Source organism: Phocoena phocoena, chromosome 15 (assembly GCF_963924675.1).
Source record: "Phocoena phocoena chromosome 15, mPhoPho1.1, whole genome shotgun sequence".
NCBI lineage: Eukaryota > Metazoa > Chordata > Mammalia > Artiodactyla > Phocoenidae > Phocoena > Phocoena phocoena.
Genome location: NC_089233.1, coordinates 85,758,558 through 85,780,963, shown reverse-complemented (window position 1 = coordinate 85,780,963; position 22,406 = coordinate 85,758,558). Strand labels below are relative to the sequence as shown.

At 50.4% G+C, this 22,406-nt stretch overlaps 1 protein-coding gene across 2 annotated transcripts in view; it reads right to left on the bottom strand.

Annotated features, from left to right (window-relative positions):
- The window catches only part of CDH4 (cadherin 4), a 555,299-nt gene that overhangs the window by 262,218 nt on the left and 270,675 nt on the right, over positions 1-22,406 (bottom strand). The gene's annotated exons all lie outside the window — the stretch shown is intronic.

The window sequence follows — 22,406 nt, the reverse complement described above, 5'->3', positions numbered from 1 at the left end:
CTCTGCCAACAAGATCAAGGGCACGAGCGCCTCAGAAGCAGAAGCGCAGCAGCTGGGGCTGGGAGAGTGCGGACGAAGCAGGGCAGCCCGGGTGGCCTCATCGGGGACTTACCATCCCCACTGGGAACGTTATGTGTCATCATTACTAAACGCGAGAGCTCCCGGGACCTCCTCTGCTGAGTTCACCACTGTGCCCCCAGACCCAGACCAGAGCTGGTGCTTATGGCCCAAGAAGGGTTTATGACTTTAATGTTTTCAAGTTAAACGTTAAATGACTTTAATTAAAGGGTAGCTACTGGTTTTATTACAGTCAGCACTATTGCTGCCTCTGCCCCTCCAGCCAGTGTTTCTTACGGACATGGGGGCACTAGGACGATGGAGAAGACCGAGCTTCCCTTAGGAAGAAAGCTGCTGCAGCCCCTCCAGCCACTGGGACTTGTCACCTCCGCCGGCAACGAGCCGTTACCCTTCTAGTGCGGCCTGTGTCCTGTGAGCTGCTGGACCAGGACACCTCCCTTTCCGCAAGCCCAGAGAGGGTGTGTCGGCCTTGAAATCCTAATGATAGCACACCTGTGAGCGCCTCTTTCACTTGTCCATATAAATACCTGGGATTCCTTTGTTTCATGGTGGCGGGCAGTATCCAGAGCGAGTGAGAAGAAAATTTTAGAGGTTGACTTCAGAGCTATTTTATCCCAGTGCTTGATGCCGTTCTGGTCCCTGGAGATTTCTCAACTCAACCTGGTCAAACTTCCCTCGCGCTGAGGGATGCATTTGTTCTGGGGCTTGTCGCTGTAACAGAAAGCGCCTGTATGCCCGGAGGACCACTCCCCTACAAGCTCACACATTCCGGTGGGGAATGCGTGGGCTCTCCCTGTCCTGAGCCAACAGAGCTTGAATTCTTACGGGCAGACGTTATATGGGGAGGGTTTTACGGGAAACAGGTCCGTCACCCAAGCCCACAGCCACCTCCTCAATCAGAGGCAGAGCCCGGTCCCCAAAAGTTCAGTCTGTCTCACCAACGCACTCCTGCACAGCAGCCCACAGAATTAATCCACACGGCACAGGTCTGCAGTGTCCAACGCGCCACGCAGCTTAGACAGACGGGGGCTGTCTCTGGAATCTAAATGAGCTCCTGCTTCTTCCGTTCTGCACGGTGCCGAGGAACCTCATCGAGTGCTCTTTAAACACTGAAGAAGAATCGATAAAAACATTTTCCTAAAAGAAAGAAAGGTTAACTCCTGTGTAGTTCTTTCTGTTTGTTCTTCTTGTTCTTACTTGTTTGGGACACTAAGGAGGAACGGGTCATCGCAAGTCCCCTCCTCCCTTCTCCGGCTTCTCTGTGGGGAAGGGGCTCCGGAGTTCACGCCGGCGGCTCACAGAGCCCCGGAAAGGCGGCCCCGCCTGCACACTCCGCACGAGGGAAGCTGCTCGGGGAACTTCCCGTGGCTTTGATGACATTCGACGCTCAGGACAGGGTCTGAGGCCGCCCAGCAGCCCGCCCTTCCCATGTGCAGAGCCTGGCAGGTGGGACCAGGCGGGGACATGGTCAGATGCTGGCAGCAGGGGTCGGTTAACCCCTAGTGCTTTTAGGCCGACAATGGCACTTGGGTTCCCTAATCCTGAAGGAGAGGGGGTGGGAGGTCATAGGGAGCCGACCTCAGACCGTTATTGACCTCTGAGCCCATTTCCTCTTGTGCAACATGGGCCTAATTACGGTCCCCGAATGGCGGGCGGCCCCACGGTCACGGTTACGTCCTCAGTGAGTGGCCGATGCAGATATAAAACAGGTACTCGATAAATATTGGGTGAGTGGATGGATGATGGGTGGATGGACGGATGGCTGACCACAGTGAGGATGTAGTGAGACAATGGATGTAAAGTCCTCAAATTTTGCTACTAACTTTATCCTATTTATTGGTCTTGAAAAGGATCAGTGTCTATGGTGCAATGAAAATGACTCAGCCTCCACAGGTGTCTGTGTGGTCGGCCCTGGGGGCCCGGGGCTCGGTTGCACAGGCTGTGTTTAAAACCTGGCACTAGCGTCCAGGTCCTTTTCCTAAAGCAGCCCATTTATCCTTCCTGCTGGAAGTATGAACACAGGCGGAGTCCGGAGCGTGTTCTGTCCCTAGCGGCCAGAGCGAAGATACAGGAGACGTTCAGGGCTGGGAGAGACTCAGCGTTGCCCTGAGCTGTGCCAGGCGTCCCCCGAGCCTGTGGCTCCTCAGGTAACGTGCGGTTTTGGGAACTCCTGCTGCTGTAGAAAGTGAGCTGATGCACAGGTGATGCCCCTTTCCTGTTGGGGCAGCGACAGGGCAGTCACCTGAGATGGATTCTAGAATCTCAAGGCAGATGAACCGCACAGTCAGTCCCTTCTTGGGTGCCCGTGGGTTCTGGCTCCTCCCAGGGCTGCAGGCCTCGCCCTGAAGGTGACCCGCACATCCCCCCTGAACACAGCCCGCTCTCCCGACCTCTGAGCCTGCATCTCCACGTGCCATCCGGATATTTGGTAAATGATAAAATCCTGAATGTCTGACGTGTGCTGGGGAGATATCAGCAAACAACACACACGTCCTCGGGATGCGTCTGTTCCGACGGGGGAGGTCTGCGCTGGAGGGCACACCGTTTCCTGTGATTTCATAGCTGTCCTCAAAACACTTTCAGGAGCTCTGCTGTGTCCAACGATTTTTATAATAATATTAAGATGTTGCACCCAGAGAGTCCTGGAGTGGAGGTGTGAGGACCTGAACAGACCCCTTCCCCAGCGAAACACATGGAACTGGTAAAAGGTATTTAAAAAGCAACCATTTACCATCTCTGGAAATTGTCCTAAGAGCACAGAGCAAGTAGAGAAACACTCATCCAGGAAAACGTGCTAAATCTCAGTAGGAACAGTGTGAGTCTCTGGGCGTTTGAGCCAAGACCTGCTCCACCCCTGCCCCTCCGGGTCGGCGTGGGGAAAAGTCTACTCCACGTGGGTGTGGCCACGAAGAGGGGGTTCCCTGCCTACAGTTCCCCGTTTAGGGCAGTGGGTTCTCCCTGGGAGGAGCAGGGCTTCAGCGCTTCTCGCACCCACCCCCCAGGCTCTTGTGCTGAAGGGTTACTCCTGGCTGAGAGGTCTGGGGCTCCCTTCCCCACCCACCACTCATAAATCAGAGGTCTGAGCATCTGGGGAGAAAATATGTGCAAATGACGTATCTGATAGAGGACCTGAATCCAGAATGCATAAAGAACTCTTACAACTCAATAATAAAAAGATGAATAACCCAATTAAAAATGGGCAAAAGACTTGAATAGATATTTCTCCAAAGACGAGATCCAAACGGCCAATAAGTACATGAGAAGCTGCTCAACATCACTATGATGGACTAATGAAAACCGAAGCAAATCAAAACCACGATGAGCTACCACTTCACGTATACTAGGAATGGATGTAATAGTAACTTTAAAAGACCCTAGAAGATGACGAGTGTTTGTGACTATGTGGATGGAGTAGAACCTAATATATTGCCGGTGGGCTGAGGTGCTTTGGAAAATAATAACTTGGCAGCTCTTCAAAATGTTAAACATGGAGTTACCATACGATCCAGCAATTCCACTCCTAGGTATGTATGCCAAAGAACTGAAAATATATGTCCACACAAAAAATGTGTACACAAATATTCCTAATAGTATTATTCATAACAGTCAAAAGGTGGAAGCGATCCAAGTGTCTATCAACTAAACAACGAATAAACAAACTGTGATAGATCCACACGCGTTATTTTCCCATGGCTACTGTAACAAGTGACTACAAGCTTGGTGGCTTCAAACAATGCAAATTTATTATAGTTTTGTAGCCTGGAATCTGAAATCAGAACTGTGTTCGTTCTGGAGGCTCAAGGGGAGAGTCTGCTTCCTGCCTTTTCCAGCTTCTAGAGGTCACCTGCATTCCTGGCTCATGACCCCACACCATTCCAACCTCTGCTTCCACTGTCACAGCTCCTTCTCTGATTCCGACCTTTGGCCTCCTTCTTATATAGGAGCCTTCGTGATGACACGGAACCCACCTGGATGATCCAGGGTAATCTCCTCATCTCAAGGTCTTAACTGGACCAGCCTGCAGAGTCCCTTTTGCCATACATTGTGACTCAGTCGCAGGTTCCAGGATTAGGAGGTAGACCTCTTTGGGGGGCCACTGTTCTGTTTATGGCATCATACTATGAAAACCTATTCAGCAATAAAAAAGAATGAAGTATTGATAATGCTCCAATGTGCGTGAACCTTGAAAACAGCGTGTGTGCTAACCGAAAGAAGCCAGGCACAAAAAACCACATATTACATGATTCCATTTACATAAAACATCCAGGATAGGCAAACGTACCAAGACAGAAAAATACATTGGTGACCGGTTGTCTAGGCGGTGTGTGCGTGCCTGTGCGCCGTGAGCGGGGGTTAAAAAGGGAACGGGAGGCAACTGCTAACGCATGTGGGGTTTACTCTGGGGGGATGAAAAGGTTCCAAAATTATATTGATGGTGATGGTCCCACAACTCTGCAAATATACTAAAAACTATGAATTTTACATTTTGAAAGAGTAAATTTTTTGGTATATAACTTTTATTAAAATAAAATGGTAAAATGGTGGGTGCCTTGGCAAGAACCAGGGTAATCAAGTCATCATGTTTTTCATCACCAAGGCTTCACTGTGGGAAAAAATTATTTCACTAAAGAATGTCCTTGATGAAGCAGAAGGAGAAAAAATTAATTTTATTAAATCTTGACTCAAACATATTTTTTCATTATTCAGTGTGATGAAAGGGAAAGTACAGATAAAGTAAATACCAAAGGAAAGTGTTTGTCTTGATGTAAAGCACTTGTGTGACTGTTTGAGTTGCCAGCTGAACTAGCCACTACTTTTCATGGAAAATTATTATTACTGAAGAGAACAACTGACAGGCAAACCTTAGTCATATTCCAGTGTTTGGCAGACATTCACTCGCAAATGAGCAAAGTGTGTCTGTCACTTCAAGGAAAACAACTGACAATGTTTATTGCCAATGATAAAAGTTAGAAAATTTTCAAGCAAAAATTAGATTTTCAGAAAACTTGTGTCTGCCATTGTGAGCTTGAAAGTGTCGCAACAATCAGAGACTTTTCAGATGAGACTGGTGCTGATATTAACAAACGTGATTTTTAAAATAGAATTGAAGCTATACATAACTCAGAAAAGCAATTTCAAAAGACTAATCCACGATGTTATAAAATTATGCATCGGTTAAAGATTCATTCTAAGTACAACATAGGTCAATGGACTTTAATTTAGCAGAGTCTGAAAAGTTCAATGAGATGGTTTCAGCTTCCACACTGCAACTAACCTTTAAGAAACTAAAACATCAACTTTTGGTATAGTATCAAAGGAGAGTATCCACCATTATCTGAAAAGATGATTAAAATACCCCTTCCTTTTCATCTACGCATCTGAGTGAGGCTAAATTTTGTCATATATTTTTCAACCCAAACAACGTATCACACAGTGAATGCAGAAGCAGATACAGCAGTCTTTTTCCTGACTTTAAAGAGATTTGCAAAAATCTTCTCACTAATTTGGCTTTGTTTTTGCAAAATACGGTCAGTTTTCATAAAATATGTTAGCATGTAATGGGTTTATTTTTCTTATTTTTAAATGAATTAATCAATAACTAGTTTTCAAAGGTCTTAGTTTTAATGTTTACTATGATAAATATGGAAAGATATCACCGGTCTGCACAAAAGCTCTTTGGGTCTTCAGTAAGTTTTCAGAATATAAAAGAGCCTGTAGAAGTGCTGGTACCTCCTGCTGGATGTCAGCAGGGGTGATGCTAAGTGGGGAGAGAGCAGAACGAGGAAATTCAGAGCACTGAGGGGAGGAGATGGGCTGCTGACCAAATAGGGTGGTCAGGGCAGACCTCAGAGGGAGTGTGGGGAGTGAACTGTGCCTCCTCACATCTGTATGTTGAAGCCCTAGTTCCCCAGTACCACAAGATGTGACTGTATTTGGAGACAGGGTCTTTAGAGAGGTGATTATGGTTAAATGAAGTCATATGGGTCGGCCCTAATCCAATTCGACTGGTGTCATTAAAAGAAGAGGAGGTTAGGACACAGATACACAGTAGAAAGATGATGTGAGGATACAGGCAGAAGATGGCCATCTACCAGCCAAGGAGAGAGGCCTGGGAAGACCAAACCTTGACCTTGGACATCCAACCTCCAGAACTGTGAGACAACATTTCTGCTGTTTAAGCTGCCCAGTGTGCGGTATTTTGTTATTGCCACCCAAGCTGACTTGACAATGTTTGAAGAAGTGAAGCAGTTAAGCAGATACAAGGAGGAAGGGCATTCCACACAGTGGGAACGGTAAGCGCAAAGATCCTAAGGTGGGAACGGCACATGACGAAGCAGCAGCTCCAGTGGCGGCCGGAACAGAGCGACGGCAAGAGCAGGAAGAGAGTGGGTGGTGAGAGGCGTGGCTGCTACAAAGATCTTACTCTGCTTTGAGCGAAAAGTGGACTCTCTGAAGTACTGGGGGCTGACCAGTGAGGGGCCTGGCTCAGGTTTTGGCAGGATCCCTCAGACTGCTGTGCTGAACAAGGATCAGGGGTCAGCAAACTACGGCCAGCCCGCCACCATCTGATTTTGTAAATAAAGTTTTATTAGAATGCAGCCACGCTCGCTCATTTACATCCTGTCTACGGCAGGATTGAGTAGTGGAGTAGTTGAGTACAGGCAGCAAAGCTGAAAATATTTACTACCTGGCCCTCGACAGGGCGAGTTTGCAGACCCCTGGCATTAACTGCAGGAATGAGTGTGGGTGCTGGGAGATCCATCAGAAGATGCTTTTGTCCCTCAAGCACAGAGTATTCAAAACTGAGCTCTTTAAGAGTGATATCAGCAAGATAATGTAATAGGAAGCCCCAAATCATTCTTCTCCCATGGGAACAATCACTTAGCAACAATACATAGATCAACTGCCTTTGAGAAAAATCCAGAAACCAGTTAAGAGAGTCCTGCATCTGAGATGAACCAAGAAGAACCACATCAAAACTGGCAGGAAAATTCATGACATTTACTCACCACAGCCCCTCCCCTAGCACAGAGGAGTGTGATTGGTAAAAACTCCCAATTCTTGGCTTCTCCCTTTGGGAGGGAGAAGAGAGGAAATGAAACATGGTCCAATACTCTGACTTTTAAGGGGAATAGCTGAGAGACTAGTTTCTGCCTCACCTGAACCTAAATGCTTACAGGTAAGGGAGCTGGGTTGGAGGCCACTGAAAACAAAAGAAATTCCATGGCGGTCCAGCACCAGAGAGGTTGAAGTACCACAGACAGAAACTAGGGAGAAATCCTGAGTAGAAACAGGCAATTCTCAAATAGGAGATTACATGCACCAGCCCAGAGAAGATCATCCCCAGAAAGTCTTGAGACGTCTCCAGAGTCTCTGGCCAGTGGATTGCCGAAGGTCTGCCACGTACAAAGCCAGATTATAAAGAACGAGAAAGGTGGTCATTTTTTCCAAATGTGTAAATCCCAACCAAGAAACAGGGAAATGTGCCCTGATAAAAAGAACACGTTAAATCTCCCAAAACCAACTTGAAAGAAATGGAAATGTATGATTTACCAGATAAAGGATCCAGAATAACCATCATAAGCATAGCCAATGAACTGAGAGATCCTGCAGGAGGACAACGAAATGAAATCAGGAAAACAATGCATGAACAAGATGAAACATCAACAAAGAGAAATGATAAAGAAGAAAGAAACAGCAATTCTGGAGCTGAAGAGCACAATAATTAAATTGAAAAATTCACTAGAGGAGCTCAACCTTGAACTTGATGCGTCAGAAGAGAGACTGGTGAACTCAAAGACAGGGTATTCAAAATGATCAAGTCAAAGGAACAAAAAGAAAACAGAATGAAGGAACGTGAAGAGAGCCTGAGGGACTTACGGGACGCCGTCAGATGGAACCACTTATGCATTATGGGAGCCTCAGAAGGAGAAGAGAGAGAAAGGGGCAGAGAGCCTATCTGAAGAAACAATCACCGAAAACATCCCAAATATGAGGAAAGAAACAAACACACAAATTCAAAAAGCTTAAAGACCTCCAACTATGATAATTCTAAAGAGACCTGTACTGAGACCCATTATAATCAAACTGTTAAACGTCAGAGACAAAGAGAGAATCTTAAAAGCTGCAGAAGAAAAGTAACTTGTCACACAAGGGAGCTCCTGTAAGATTATCAGTGGATTCTCGGCAGAAACTTTGCAAACTAGAAGGGAGGGGGTGACATATCAAGTGCTAAAGCAAAAACCGTTAACCAAGAAAACCGTATCTGCCAAAACTGTCCTTCAAAAATGAAAGATAAATTAAGACTTTCTCAGACAAACAACAGCTGAGGAAGTTCATCACTAGATCTGCCCCGAGGGAAGTGCCAAAGGGAGTCCTTCCAGTTGACATGAAAAAGATGCTCAACAGTAATGCAAAATCACATGAAATATAAAACCACCTGGTGGAAGTACACATATAGACAAATAAAATACCTGCAGTATTGTAATGTTGGAGCATAAATCACTTTTAATTATAGTGTAGAATTTTTTTCTAAAAAAAGCATAGAAAGTAACTATAAATCTATGTGAATGAACATGCAGTATAAAAAGAGGTAATTTGTGTCACATTAACATAAATGGCGGGGGGTGGGCAGGCATGTAAAGGAGTAGAGTTTTCATATGTGACTGAAGCTAAGTTCTTATCAATTTATGTGAGATCGTTACAACTTTACAATGTTTTATGTAATTGCAATAGTAACCACAAAGAAAATATCAATAGAATAGACAGGAAGGGAAACGAGAAGGCAATCAAAATACATCATTACAAAAAGCCAGCCTATGGGTGTCCTTTTGCCTGAAGTGAGTCGTTCCAAGACAGCATACAGTTGGATTTCTTATTTTGTTTAGATCCATTCAGTCAATGTGTGTCTTTTACTTGGGGAGTTTAGTCCATTTACATTTACAGTAATTACTGACGGGGAAGGACTTGCTCTTGCCATTTTGTTACTGTTTTCTGTGTGTCTTATCGCTCTCCTGCGGCCTTCTTTTGTGTTTTGCTGCTTTGTTTTTTTTTTTTTTTTGGTAGTGACAAATCCTTAGCTAGACTAAGAAAAAAGAAAAGACTCAAATAACTAAAATTAGAAATGAGAGAGGGGGGGATGCCACCAGAAATAAAAAGGATTATAAGAGAACACAATGAACAATGATGTGCTAACACATCGGATAACATGGAAGAAATGGATATATTCCTAGAAATATCCAACCTACCAAAACCGAGCCTTGAAAAAATAAATAAAAATCTGAAGAGGCCCATAACTAGCAACTAGAAATGCTGCTAAGGAGAGAGGCAACTCTACTAGGCCTGCCTGGTAGATCCCACTTCAATGTCTCCTCGGAACCGTGCGTTTGCAAGACCAGTAATCCCTCGTTTCCCAGAGAACGGCCGTGCCGACAAACCCGTGGAGTCAGAGGCATCAGGTAACGCGGCTTCCGGGGGCAGCTGGCTGCGGCCGGCGGCTCTGCGCCGTCTGGACGCATGAAAAACGGTGAGGGGAGATCAAGTTTAATGTGCTCGTCTCAGGAACCTGGTCTCACAGCTGCCAGAATCGTCCTTCTAGAACATTCCCTGATGGTGTCACTTGCCAGCTCTGACATGGCAGGGCCGCTGTGCTGTCGGCAGGAGGATGTGACTGTCGCCTCCCACTCCTCTGTGCCCGCCCCTGGTCTGGGCAGCTCGGGGTAGTTGCCGCCCCCGCCTGGCCGGCTCTGGACGCCGGGACTCTGGGGCCCCTGGACTACAAGGGTCGGCTCCGGCCCAGCTCCCCACGGAGCCCCTGCCCCCTGCGCCCCACCCCACCTCCTGCCCAAGAGAGGGCTCCCACTTCTCGGCGGCCCAGCCTGCTCCCCACTGGCACCCACGGGGCCTGCGGGAATGGGCACCCTCCTCACACACAGCCTTCTGGTTCTTCTGCTTCCAGAACATGCCCCCCGCCCACCTCTGTCCCCCCACAGGCTACTTCCTTGACCTGGAATAAAGGCTCCTCTTCCTTCTGATGGCAGATTAAATGCTGTTTCCCACGGGTGCCTTCCCAGGCCAGCCAATCCCTCTGCAGCCCCCTCCTGCACGAATTATCCCCGCAGGTCGCAGTCAGAGTGGACCCATTTCTCTCACATCCATCCCAGACTTCAGGCTGGGGGCAGGGAGCGGGGCACGCGGCACGAGGGCTGTTTGCGGGGAACCGCCAGCCGCAGTGCCGGAGCCAGGAGGACCTACCAGGTCCACTCACTCCATGACCAAGTCTTCAGTGAGCAGCTCCTGGGCGCCGGGCACCCCTCTGAGGACATGACCGACAAACAGGCACCGTGCACGCACTAGCGGGGCGTACCTTTCTAGAAGGGGGAGGTGGGCGGCAGACGGAACAGGCAAGGCGGAGAGAACTCAGGTCGAGGGGCAGGGCTGGGGGCGTCAGTGGGGCAGGGGAGGAGGTGCCAGCAGGAGGCAACCTTGAAGCCTAGGGAGCCGCAGCCTCGAGACCCTGACGGACGCTGTCCCGGACCACTCCAGGTCCCGCAGGGCAGTGCAGGCCCCGATGGCGAGGGGTCACGGCGTGGGGATGGGCCTTACTCCTCAGGTTGGAGCCTGGAGACTTGGGACCCTACCACGGTCAGGCACACGTATTTGAATTGTACCCCAACATCTAGAGTGACAACATCAGGATGGCGGGCGGTGTGCTGACCACCGTCCTTGCCCCTGACCGGCGGCCCACGGAGCTGTATGGGTCCTCAGGGCGAGGGGACACCCAGTGGTCAGAACACAGCAGGCGGAAGGCCCCGTGTCCTGCCCATCCCCTTTCCTGGCCAGGCATTCCAGAAATCTACCGATTTCAAAGGTTCTTTCCACCGTTCTGGACTGAAATGTGCAGAGACCATTTATTTCCTTCCTTCCTTCCATTTATTTATTTATTTAATTTTTGGTTGCATCGGGTCTTAGTTGTAGCATGGAGACCATTTATTTTCTAAGGAAAAAAGGTTCTTGTCAGAGTTGGCACGAGCCTGAGCCTGCCGTCGCTGACGGGGTGAGAGAGTGCAGCCCTGTCCCCAGGGTGTGGCTGGACACCCGCATCCTCCTGCCTGCCTGGGTGCTGAGGCCCTGCATGCAGCGGGGAAGGCGTGTGGGAACCATCCACAATCCCCACCTGCCCAGGGGGCACCAAGGCTCCTGGGATCACAGCAAAGCAAACCTAAACCTGCCTTCAGGGCACCCAGCTCAGCATGGCCTTCTGGCCGATTCCATCTGTCTTGCCGAATCCGGACACTGGCCCTATCGCAGCCCTCCTCCTGTCTGCAAATCTCCTTGAACAGGGGCCACCCTCTCTCCCCCTTCCCTTTAATCCCTCCACACAAGTCTCCCTACAGCAGCTGGAGTGAACACAGCAACGTTTCATCAAATTACTTGCGCTCTTGGTATAAAATCTTCCAGTGTCTCTGTCCATGGAGCCACCCGGTTCTCTCCCACCCCAGGGCCTTTGTATCTGTCCTTCCCCTGCCCGAGGCTCACTCTCCCAGCGCTCCTTCCTGCAGGAGGAACCTCAGCCACCCCCTGGCCACCCCTTCTCAGGGAGAACCAGTCTCAGCACCGGTGGAGCCCTTGGTGGTGCCGATTAGTTTCTGTTTATGGTGGTGTTCCATCTGCTTTCTAATTGCCTCCCTCGAAAGTCTGGGGATCCCTGAGGCTGGAAGCCTCGTCTTTCTATTTTACCCCTGGATCTGCATCATCTAATATTTTACGTGGCACACACTACGTGTTCCACAAACACATATTGAAAGGAAGAAGTCAGGTAAGCTTTGGATGTTCTTGTGGGCTCACCTGTTTCTGTATGTCACTTGTTGAATTACATAAGCTACAGGCATGTTATATTCACCAACAGAAATTTTCCAGCAGAAAAAAAAACCTGAAAGTTTATACATTAGAAACAAAGTTAAATGAAGAGGTTAAAACAAACCCAGCTCAATTATTTCCCAACCACGAACACTGAAAAACCCAGATGAAGAAGAAATTATTCCTGATTAATTTGCATCTTTCTTAAATCCAAATGGAACCTTTTTGTTTTAACATCACTTAATGCTTAGGCAGAAGGAAGACTTGTGTTTTTAAAGACAAATGATTCAAGTCTTATTTATAAGTCTCCACGTAGCACAGATAATTCTAAGAAGCGTGTTTGACAAAGTTAATCAGACACTGGAGATTAAATTTTTCCTTTATAGTATGCACACATTTAAAGTTATGAAGAAACATTCTAAGCCAATAAATCATGCTTTATAAATTACTAACACCCAAGGAACAGATGAAGACGTGAGATGAAGTCGTGCTCAAGTCTCAGATGTGTAGGGACACACACATCTCTGATCTATTGTCAAACGTCTCTAAATAAAACAATTATAGATGTTTGCATATATTTATCGTCTCGTGTGTTTTTACAAGCCGGATGCCAAGAGTGTGCTCGGAGCTGCACAAAAGATGAAACAGGACGAGGTCTCAGCCCTTGGGGCCTACAATCAAAGTGAGGCAGATAAAATAATTCAGACATGAAATACATCCGTTGAAAAGCCTGTTAAAATTTATGAGGTGCAAGGTTTGTTGGCTTTTCCAGGAAAGGCAGAACCGAGAGGGGAGCCAGATTACTGAAAACCACCATGGGCGAGTGAGTTTCAGGAGGAAAGTTGAATAAAAGGTACAAGTGCCCTGAGCTGGAGGAGAAAAAGAGCGGGTGCATGTCCAAGGGGGAGGCCGGCTGGGGAGGGAAAAGCAGGACCCTCAGGTGAGAAAGCCAAGGGCCACCTGTGCCTCAGGTCCAAACAGATGACTTGGTTTCACCTCAGGGGGAAGTGCTATTGCTCAGGTATAAACACGACCACTGGTATCTGGGACTGGTCCCTCTACATAGAATCCAGGGTCTTTTCTCTGACTGTCTCTCCCTGCCGAGGGCCTGGAACCGCCCTGAGCGCAGGGCTGATCCTCCGTGGGAGTCGAATAGAACAGAGCAAGAATCACTGTCTTCTCCCTTCACTGCCCTGGTTCCCTGCCCAGACCCTGCTTCTGGAAACAGTACGACACCTCTGACCACAGGACCTAAGACGGACGGCTACAGGAAGGAGTCGGTCCTCTCCCTGGGCCTTGGATTCAGTGTTAACTTGGTTAAACCATTTCAGAAAGCACCTTAAAAATCTGGAGCTCTCCCAGTTTGCAAGCCCCATTTCCGTCTCCTTCCCAACTCTGGCTTGCTGCAAATAATGGTAATAGCAATAATAGGTGATGCTTCCAGAACGGCTACCACGCAGGTGTTTTGCTAAGTACTTTTCGGGCCGCGCACCTCGGAAGGATCCCCGAAGCGAGCAAAGCAAGTTCTAGGTAACAGCACCATGACATCGTTTATATCTAAAATGGAAAACAAATCTGTGCACTTTCACGTATATTTTCAACCGCGCAGGAAAGTAAACACACAATGCTAGACGCACCGGTTACCCAGGGGAGAATCAGCCGAACGTGGTGCTACTTGAAAGGCGTGGCTTGACTTTTCAATGATGGGGAATCACTCATCTGCTACTCGTGCAGTTAAAAAATGAATTAAAAACAAAAACATACCAATGAAAGTGGCTGCTTTCTGCTGCTTGGCTTTCGTTCAGAAAAGGCGCTAAGAACTGGGCGGGCTACCGTGAGGCCGTCAGCCTCCAGGTTACCCACCCCCTGCCCCGGGCTGAGGTCTTCCACACCCAACCACCCAGGCAGTGCCAGCCGGGAACAAAGCGACGTGGAAGGTGCCGGTGGTGGGTCGGCTGGGGCAGGAGGGGGAAGTGGGCCTTCTTCCACTGGCCCTCACCTCCCTTGCTCTCTGCCCAGGCCTCACTTCTGATGCGATGAGCTAAGAAAAGACCTCGACAGGAAGACAGAAGCTCTCTTTCCGGGTCTCAGAGTCAGTATTTCCTCGGTTAAACCGACTTGGAGATCAGTATAAAAGTCCAGTGGAGGAGATGCTGTACACCTACGCACCACCCCACCCTGCAGTGGGGGTCTCTGGGGATGAGGAAGTGAGCAGAAAGACAAGGGCCAAGGTGCAGGATGGAGAGGCTCCCCCATCGCAGTGTCCCCCATACTCCTTGCCCCACTTCAAACCGCTGGCCCTCCGCCGCTTCCTCAGGGGTTTCTCCCTCCTCCCTTCCAGGAGCCCTGAGGCCTCCCAATTCTCAGTCTCTCTACAGCAATCAGATGAAGACCGCAATTTCAGGAAGCCACGCCCACCTTTTCCAGTCCCTGCGTCACCCTGGGACCCTGAATCCCGCAGGCACTGCTCTCCACACCTCCTTCCTCAGTCGTGGGGCGCCCGGGACAGCGCGAGGGCAGCTTTCCCCTCCCGCCTCAAGCTCCATAAGCTACGCCTGCTTTGTTCACACTTCTATGGCCAGGCTTATTAGCACACAGTAGACACTCAGATGTTTGTTTGATGAATAAATTAATGAATGAACACTGGATAATTTTTGAACTGTTATTTAATTGCTTTGAGGATGCAGGTGTGTGTGCTTGTGTATGTGTGTGTGTCTTGTCTCCCATAACCTGGTGCGTTCTACAAAGGTGGGTCGGATGGAGGTTGAGAGCAGGACCTGTGGTCCCAGGCGGCCTGAGTTCAGATTGCAGCTCGGCTACTCACTGCCCGAGTAACTCTGGAGGTCACTCCAACTTCCTGTGCCTCACGTTCCTTGTCTGCAGAAGCAAGATGCTTCATAAGGCTACTGTGAGCATGAAATGAGCTAACGTGTGTAAAGGTCTTAGGACTGTGCCAAGGAATCCATCAGTGCTGAAGAGTGTTAGCTGCAGTCTTCGTCATCACTGTTATCACCATCATCATGACCATCACCATAACCATCATCACCACCATCATCACCACCACCACCATCAACATTATCACCACCGCCATCACCATCATCACCATCACCATCATCACCATCACCACCATCATCACCATCACTATCATCACCATCACCATCACCATCATCACCATCACCACCACCATCACCATCATCACCATCACCATCATCACCATCACCACCACCATCACCATCATCACCATCACCATCATCACCATCACCACCACCATCACCATCACCATCATCACCATCACCACCATCATCACCATCACCATCATCATCACCATCACCGCCACCATCACCATCACCACCATCACCATCATCACCATCACCACCACCATCACCATCATCACCATCACCACCATCACCATCATCACCATCACCACCATCATCACCATCACCATCATCACCATCACCACCACCATCACCACCACCATCATCACCATCACCATCATCACCATCACCATCATCACCATCACCATCATCACCATCACCACCATCACCACCATCATCACCATCACCACCATCATCACCATCACCACCATCACCACCATCATCACCACCATCTCTAATGTGCCACCAAATTCCAGGAGGATCCCACAGTAGATCTTCAATAAAATCCTATTGAATTGAATTTGGCCAAATAATCAGAAAGAAAAATCGTCCTTTGAATACAAAGACTGAAAATTAAGGGGAAATGACACATAAATAACATATATTTTGCAAGACATAAACACCTGTATATAAATAAGAGATCTGCACCCAAACAAGACCCTACTAAACAGAAGTGATTTGCCGGTGGGTTTGGAATCGACAGGACAGGAGGAGAAGAAGGGGGAGGCATGAAAGGGCAGGGAAGACCCAGGGTGAGGAGAATTTCTACCAGGTCAAAGGGGAGTTAGCTGGAAATGAGCAGCAGCCCTGTGATTTGAGCCTTTGCAGCTCCACACGACACTCAACCAAACACATGGCATTTTCCAGCAGAACTGTTTTGCTGGAATGTTTCAGAGCAGACCTGTGGCTGGGTTCCAGCACTGCCACTTACCACACCGGCCACCCTGAGCCAAGATTCCTGAGCTCTGGGCCCCATTTTCCTTATCTGTGCTGTGCAGGCGGAGGACGGGGAGAGCCCAGGGCGATGTGTGCACAGCAGCGGCCGACCACAGGCTCCAGGAGGAGATAGAGGGCTGTCGGTGGCACCCGTGGAGGTGACCTCCCAGGGAAGTGCCATCGCTCCTCACGGGGGAGCTCCATCCTCCTGACGCTTATCCCATCAAGCCTCACAGTGACCTGACGGCAGGCTCTGGGTTACTGCATCTGTCGCCCGGGGGTTCTTCCCTTAACTCATGCCCGCAGCCCCCCTCATCCAAGCACCCACCCCCGCGCAGTCCTGCAGGAGTCTCTTTGGTTAACTATATATTTTCCTATTGTTCGAGTGAAAATCGTACACCCGAGAAACCCCCAATACCTTCATCTTGCCGTGGCCAGGGGGTGAGCTGTCACTGGGGACAGAGCAGCGGGTGAGACGGGCTGTCTCTCTCCCGAGTGGGCTCTCTAGTGGGAGAAACAGACTAGATCAATCTGCTAAAGGCAGACAATTACAGAGTGTGAGAAGAACCTGGAGGAAAATAAACAGAGTGATTGGGCAGGTGGGCAGGGCGGGCATTCGGACTTGTAAGGGGGTGAGTGAGCCCTCTCTGGTGGAAGGAGCTTCTCAGCCTAGATCTGCAGGAGGGGACACTGCCGCGGGCACCCAGAGCCCGGGACAGAACACTCCAGGCCAGGGAGCAGGGCTGGCTGGGGCTGGGCCATCTAGAGGGGTAGGGTTTTTATTCCAGGAGCAGGGGTGAAGCCAGGGGAAGGACCTAGGGCATCCCGACCTGATGCTTGTTAAAGGTTATTACTAAAGGTCCATCTATTATCTGGAAGGCCAGTGTGGGCATACAGCCTGCACCCGTGAAGCACTGTCCTAACTTGGGCATAAGGGGGAGGAGCCGGCGAGGAGAGGGGCTTCGTAAACCCCGAGTAATAAAGCAGCAAATACAAACCCCGAATAATACGATGTCACAATGAAACCCCAAATACTTAAATGTGAAAAGAAGGGGAAGTGGTGACGCTGACCTGATGTCAGTGAGAATGGAGAGAGGCCGGGCTGCCCGGAGAGGAGAGGATGCGTGTCCACCTCTCTGCGGGTCTGCCTGTTCCTGTCCTCCTCTCCCGGATGTCCCCACACCAGCTGGGGGCCTGGTTCTTTCCATGGGGCAGCCAGAAAGGCTTCCACGAGGAGGGGGCTTACGCACATATGTTTTCGCTGAGACTCGAAGGACAAACGCTGGGACTCTGAGACAGCCCCACGGGGGGAGGGGGGGCGGTGACGGGAGGGGTCTTGTGCTGCCCACGGCCACGAGCAACAAGGAGAGACTCCAGGCATTACAGAAAGTCATAACGTGGCGGCTGAATAACAGCCCTCACAAATGTCCACGCTCGAATCCTTGGTAGCTGTGACGATGTCGCCCTCCATGACAAAGGGAACTTAGCAGATGGGATTAAGGACTTTGAGGTGGGAGGTGCCCCTGGATTCCCCGGGGGGCCCGGTGTCATCACAGGGTCCTCCTAAGAGGGAGGTGGGAGGGTCAGAGGAGGGATGTGACAACGGAAGACCTCATGCTGCTGCTCTGAAGACAGAGGAGGGGCCGTGAGTCCAGGACACTGGGTGCCTCCAGAAGCTGGGAAATCCAGATCTTTCCCCCGAGCTGCCAGAAGGAACCAGCCCTGCTGACATGTGGACTTCGGACGTCCGGAACCGTAAGATAATGTATCTGTGTTATTCGAAGCCCCGCCGTGTTCACCTGTTCCAGCAGCGCCAGGAAGCTAATACGCACAACATGCCCGTCGGTGGATGCCTGGGGCCAGGCCCTGGCAGGCAGCTTCCGAGGGCTCCCTGCTCTCTCTGTCTCTGTCTCTCTCACGCTTTCTGCCTATTCTGAGAACCAGGCCAGAAAAGAGCAAGACGGCCCTGGAAGACTCACCCCCACCCCTCCCCCAATTGTAGCAGAGCAGTTGGCCCCTCGGTTTACTTTGGGGTGTGTTCACTGGCTGTCGGTTTGAGGATAAGCCCGCATGGACAAGAGGTCTAGGGACCCAGGCCCTGGACAGACTCGTTTCGGTGACCCCGATGTCCCCTGGCCCTCGGGTCCCAGACGGGCTGCCTCCTGTCATTGACTGTGGTTCAGGGCTCAGGGGGTCTCTGTGAGGTCCAGGGTCACCTTGACCTCTCAGGGAGTCAAGGCCCTAGTGCTTAACCCTTCACATGAACAAAGTGGGGCCGGGGAGCCTCTCGGCCCACTTCTGAAGCCCCACCGTCTGTTGGTCAGCACGATCTCATTTCGTGCTCTCGCACCTTTCGCAGGCGATGGTCTGCAGGCAAAGACGCACGAGTCTTCTACAACAAGGCATCTCGGCTTCAGCCAGTAGAAGACATACAGGGGACTGATTTCCCCTCTCGAGCGTCAGCTCAAAAATCAATGAATCGCCTTTGGTGTTCAGGCGACGTAGCCGAAATGAGCCCATACGCCTCCAATTAAGGCATGGGGTCTGAGCTGCAGAGGTCCCAACCACACACTCATGAAATGGGAACAAAAATGCACTCAAACATGTTTTTGTAAAAAACAGAGTTTGCCTTGACTTTACACAGATTTTCCCCCCTTTTCATAGCAGCACAAGAGTCTGTAAATCAAGGCCTATGTCCCGGGTTACATTATAAACAGAAAGCGTACACTCAGCACATGGGCTGTTTTCCGGCTGATAAAGATGCAGCAGGCACGGAACGGGCTGGATGGACCTCTGGTGTACAGATGTTTATTCGAGAGTTTTCTTTTTATTCAGAAAGTGTGTGCAACGTAATTAGCCATTTTATTAAAAAAGGTACATTTTGGCTCCGAGAGCTTCTGAATAACTCTGCTATAGAGGGACAGTAGCCTTCCCAGTAAGCAGCCCAGCCTTACACATCAATTCGACTGGACTTTCGAGTGAAGGCAGATGTCACCTGTCCCTGTGTGCAGATGTGCCAGCAGCGAGGTACCTCCTCTGCGTGGGCATGGGGAAGAGGGCAGGGAGGTGAGCCAGACCGGGGCTCTGTTTTCTCCAAGGGGGGAGATTCAGGAGGAAGTCCTCCCAGGTCAGCTGGCTCAGGGTGGTCCTCCTACTTGCTCCCCTGGACAGGGGTGGGGTCCCGCAGACACAAGTCCGAGGAGTCCTGGGAAGAGTGCGTGTAATGCATATTTGTCATTTGGGACCCCGTCTCTCTTTTTGGAAGCCCCTCACCCCCATTCTCAGGTGACAGGCCCCCCTCCCCAGTGCCGTGTTTGGGCCCCAAAGGGATGATCAGTGTTGCCTACCCCTTAGCCACATGGTGGTTCAGGGCTGGAACCCAGTCCTGGCCAAGGGACAGGGGAGAGAGAGCATCCCCTCTCCTCCCCGGACCCACAGCGGGGCTGCTCTCTCTGCCCCTGGGTGGGGCGGGGGTGGCATCTTACTGCAGATAGGAGGGTGGGACCGGCCCAGGCCGGGCATGGGGGAGACTGGAAACAGGCTGCCATGAAGGGATGCCATGGGAGGATGAGGAAGGAAGGATGCCTGGGGGACATGAGCTCTTATTGGATGGGTTTTGAGTTTGGTTTTGAGTCCCTCACAACCCAGCCTTTGAACCGCACAGCAAGTAGGAGGCCGACCTGTGATGAGAAGGCAGCGGCCCGACCTGCGGGAGGGTTCCCGGCAGACGGCCACCCGGAGCTGCCACCCGAACGGCTCCAATGACCGTCCTGTGAGGCGGGGTGCGGGTGGGGAGTGCAGAGCTGCACACCTTGTCTCCCTTTGCTAAGCGGTAAATGGTCTTTCCGGACTGGCACATATGGCTCCAAGCCCAGCCCGTGGGAGGCCAGAACACACCCAGTCCTTTTGCATGAATTTGAAGAGAAAGTCAGCAGTTACATCCAGGGAAACCACAGAAAGTTGTGGTACAGAACCTTCTGACAAAACCCAAAAGTGACGCCGTTTTAGAAGAGCCGTGTCTGCTCATCGCCACACAGCACACACAGTTCACGCCCAAGCCCAAACCCTGCCCGCCTTGCCTGGTGCCCAGTGGACCAGGCACAGCACAGCTGTTCTGGCTGGCTGGGACGGGGCCTCTGCGCTCCAGGGAGTGGATCTGAAGTGTCACGTGCCACCCTGGGAGTCGGACCCAGACGTGTTGGGAGGCTGCATGGGCGCAGCGGCGGGGGAAGGAGAGAAGCTTGAAGGAGGGAAAGGAAATTAAAAGGTATGAGATGGGAGAGAAATGAAGACAAGCTTCGCCTATTCACAGCTTTGCCTCGGGCTAGTTTGCTTCTAAGTCGGTACCGAGGAGGGAATGATCAGAAATGTTAATTATGTCAAGACACACGCCTCTCCTCGAGTGCTCCTGGGGCTGCCCAGGGCCACCACCAGCAAGATTTAATCACCGAGGCGAGCCGCCTACTCCCACCAACCGAGGCTTCCAGAACCGGGAGAACAACAGGCCGCTTTCCAAACGTGCCACCCCGTGCAGCCTGCTAGCTCCATCTGTCCTCCTCGGGACCCAGACCCTAGGCCCACGGGTGCGTCCGGGCAGAAGAGAGATTCAGCCCAGCTGCTGCGGGCTGTGACGAAGTCCTTCCAATGCACAGAGGCGTCAGTGCGCAAGAAATGCACGTGATGACGCGGGTAAATGTCTCCTCGTGCTTCTTACAGCCGTCAGCTGAGTTTTGAGTGCTGCTTTTTGATTTCCTACTGCACTTCATGGCTCTTGCAATGACTTTCTTGTTCGGCATCAAAAATAAATAAATCTCCCACGACCCTGGAGTCCCAGGGCTTAATGGGGCTAATTGTAGATGTGCGTTTTCAACCTTCCAGACGAACTGCTGAGGGGCACGCTTACTGCCACAGAGATATTAATGAGCTTCACAGCAGCCCTCTGTCCTTCATTCACCCGTCGTTTCTGAGCACCCAGGACCAGGGTGGCAGATGGGTTTCCCTGGGTGCTGAGTGGTGGCAGTGGCTGGCCGAGCTAAGCAGTTCACGAGGCTCCATCCAGCCCAGCGGGGATTGATTAGTGACGTCTGCCTCAAGTTGGAGAACGGGAGGTCTTTGTACAGATGCCATCATTTCGCAAGCCCACATCCGCACACACGGTGCTGTCCGGGTGTTGGTCAGACAGGCACTAGCGAAGCCAAGAACATGGGTTCGGGTAGAAGGTTAACCCATTTCAGGCTCGCCATCTACAAACACCAAGGGGTGCTTTATTCTCTCCTGAACCCGGCCCGCCATCTACAAACACCATTGGCTGGAAGAAGGATGGTGGCAGGGGGTTAACGACACCACTGGCGTTCAACCCAGTGAGGATGGATCTGACGAGTTGTTTTGCTGCAGGAAGAAGCTCTGTTTTATGTTCACACACACAAACATAATAAAAGTCAAGATACAACCCACACTGAGAAGCCGTGCTCCCAGGAGCTGTGCTCCAGTTCCTCCTGCAGCTTTTGGACTCCGCGCCCACGCCTGCCGCTTCAGAGGGGGAAGCACAAACCTTCTGGGTCCGTCCTTCATCTCCTCCTCCACGTGCCCTTTCTCCCCACCCCTCCCACTCATAAAAGGTAATCCCAGGAGGAGCACCATGTCTTAGAGCCAAAACCCCTGTGTATATCCCCAGCCCTTCCCGCATCTTCTCTTCCTGCCTCCCACGTCTCTGCTGAGTTAAATCCTATTTATTCCTGAGATTTCAGTTCATGTGTCCCCAGGGAAGCATGCGTCTGTCTCCCATGCTCTGCAGGAGTCCGCAGACATTTTCTGTAAAGGGCCAGAGAGTAATTAATTTAGTCTTTGTGGAGCACACAGTCACTTGCAATTACTCAACTCTGCTGTTGTAGCATGAAAGCAGCCATAGACAATATGTAGATGATGGACATGGCTGTGTTTCAATAAAACTTTATTTACAAAAACAGGCAGAGGGCCATAGTTTGCAGACCTCTGCTCTATAGGCTCATGTTCCTTTCTTCTCATTGCTCTTTCTTAGTTCCAAGATTCAGTTAGTGTCTGTCTTTCATTAACGTAGGCTCATGTTCCTTTCTTCTCATTGCTCTTTCTTCGTTCCAAGATTCAGTTAGTGTCTGTCTTTCATTAACATATTTAAACTCCATGAGAACAAATTTGTGTCTTTTTACCACCACGATAGCCCATCTGATAAATGCTTGTGAAATGTGGCACTGAGCCTGGCACTGGAGCTGTGCAACCCATAAGCACATATCCCGGGAGTTGCATTAACACTGCCAGGAAAAACCTCTCTTCCCCCCTCTCCTTAAAATGGGGAACAGGTAGGCTTGGATTGACCATTGCCAACTTGCCTCATTGAGGGGA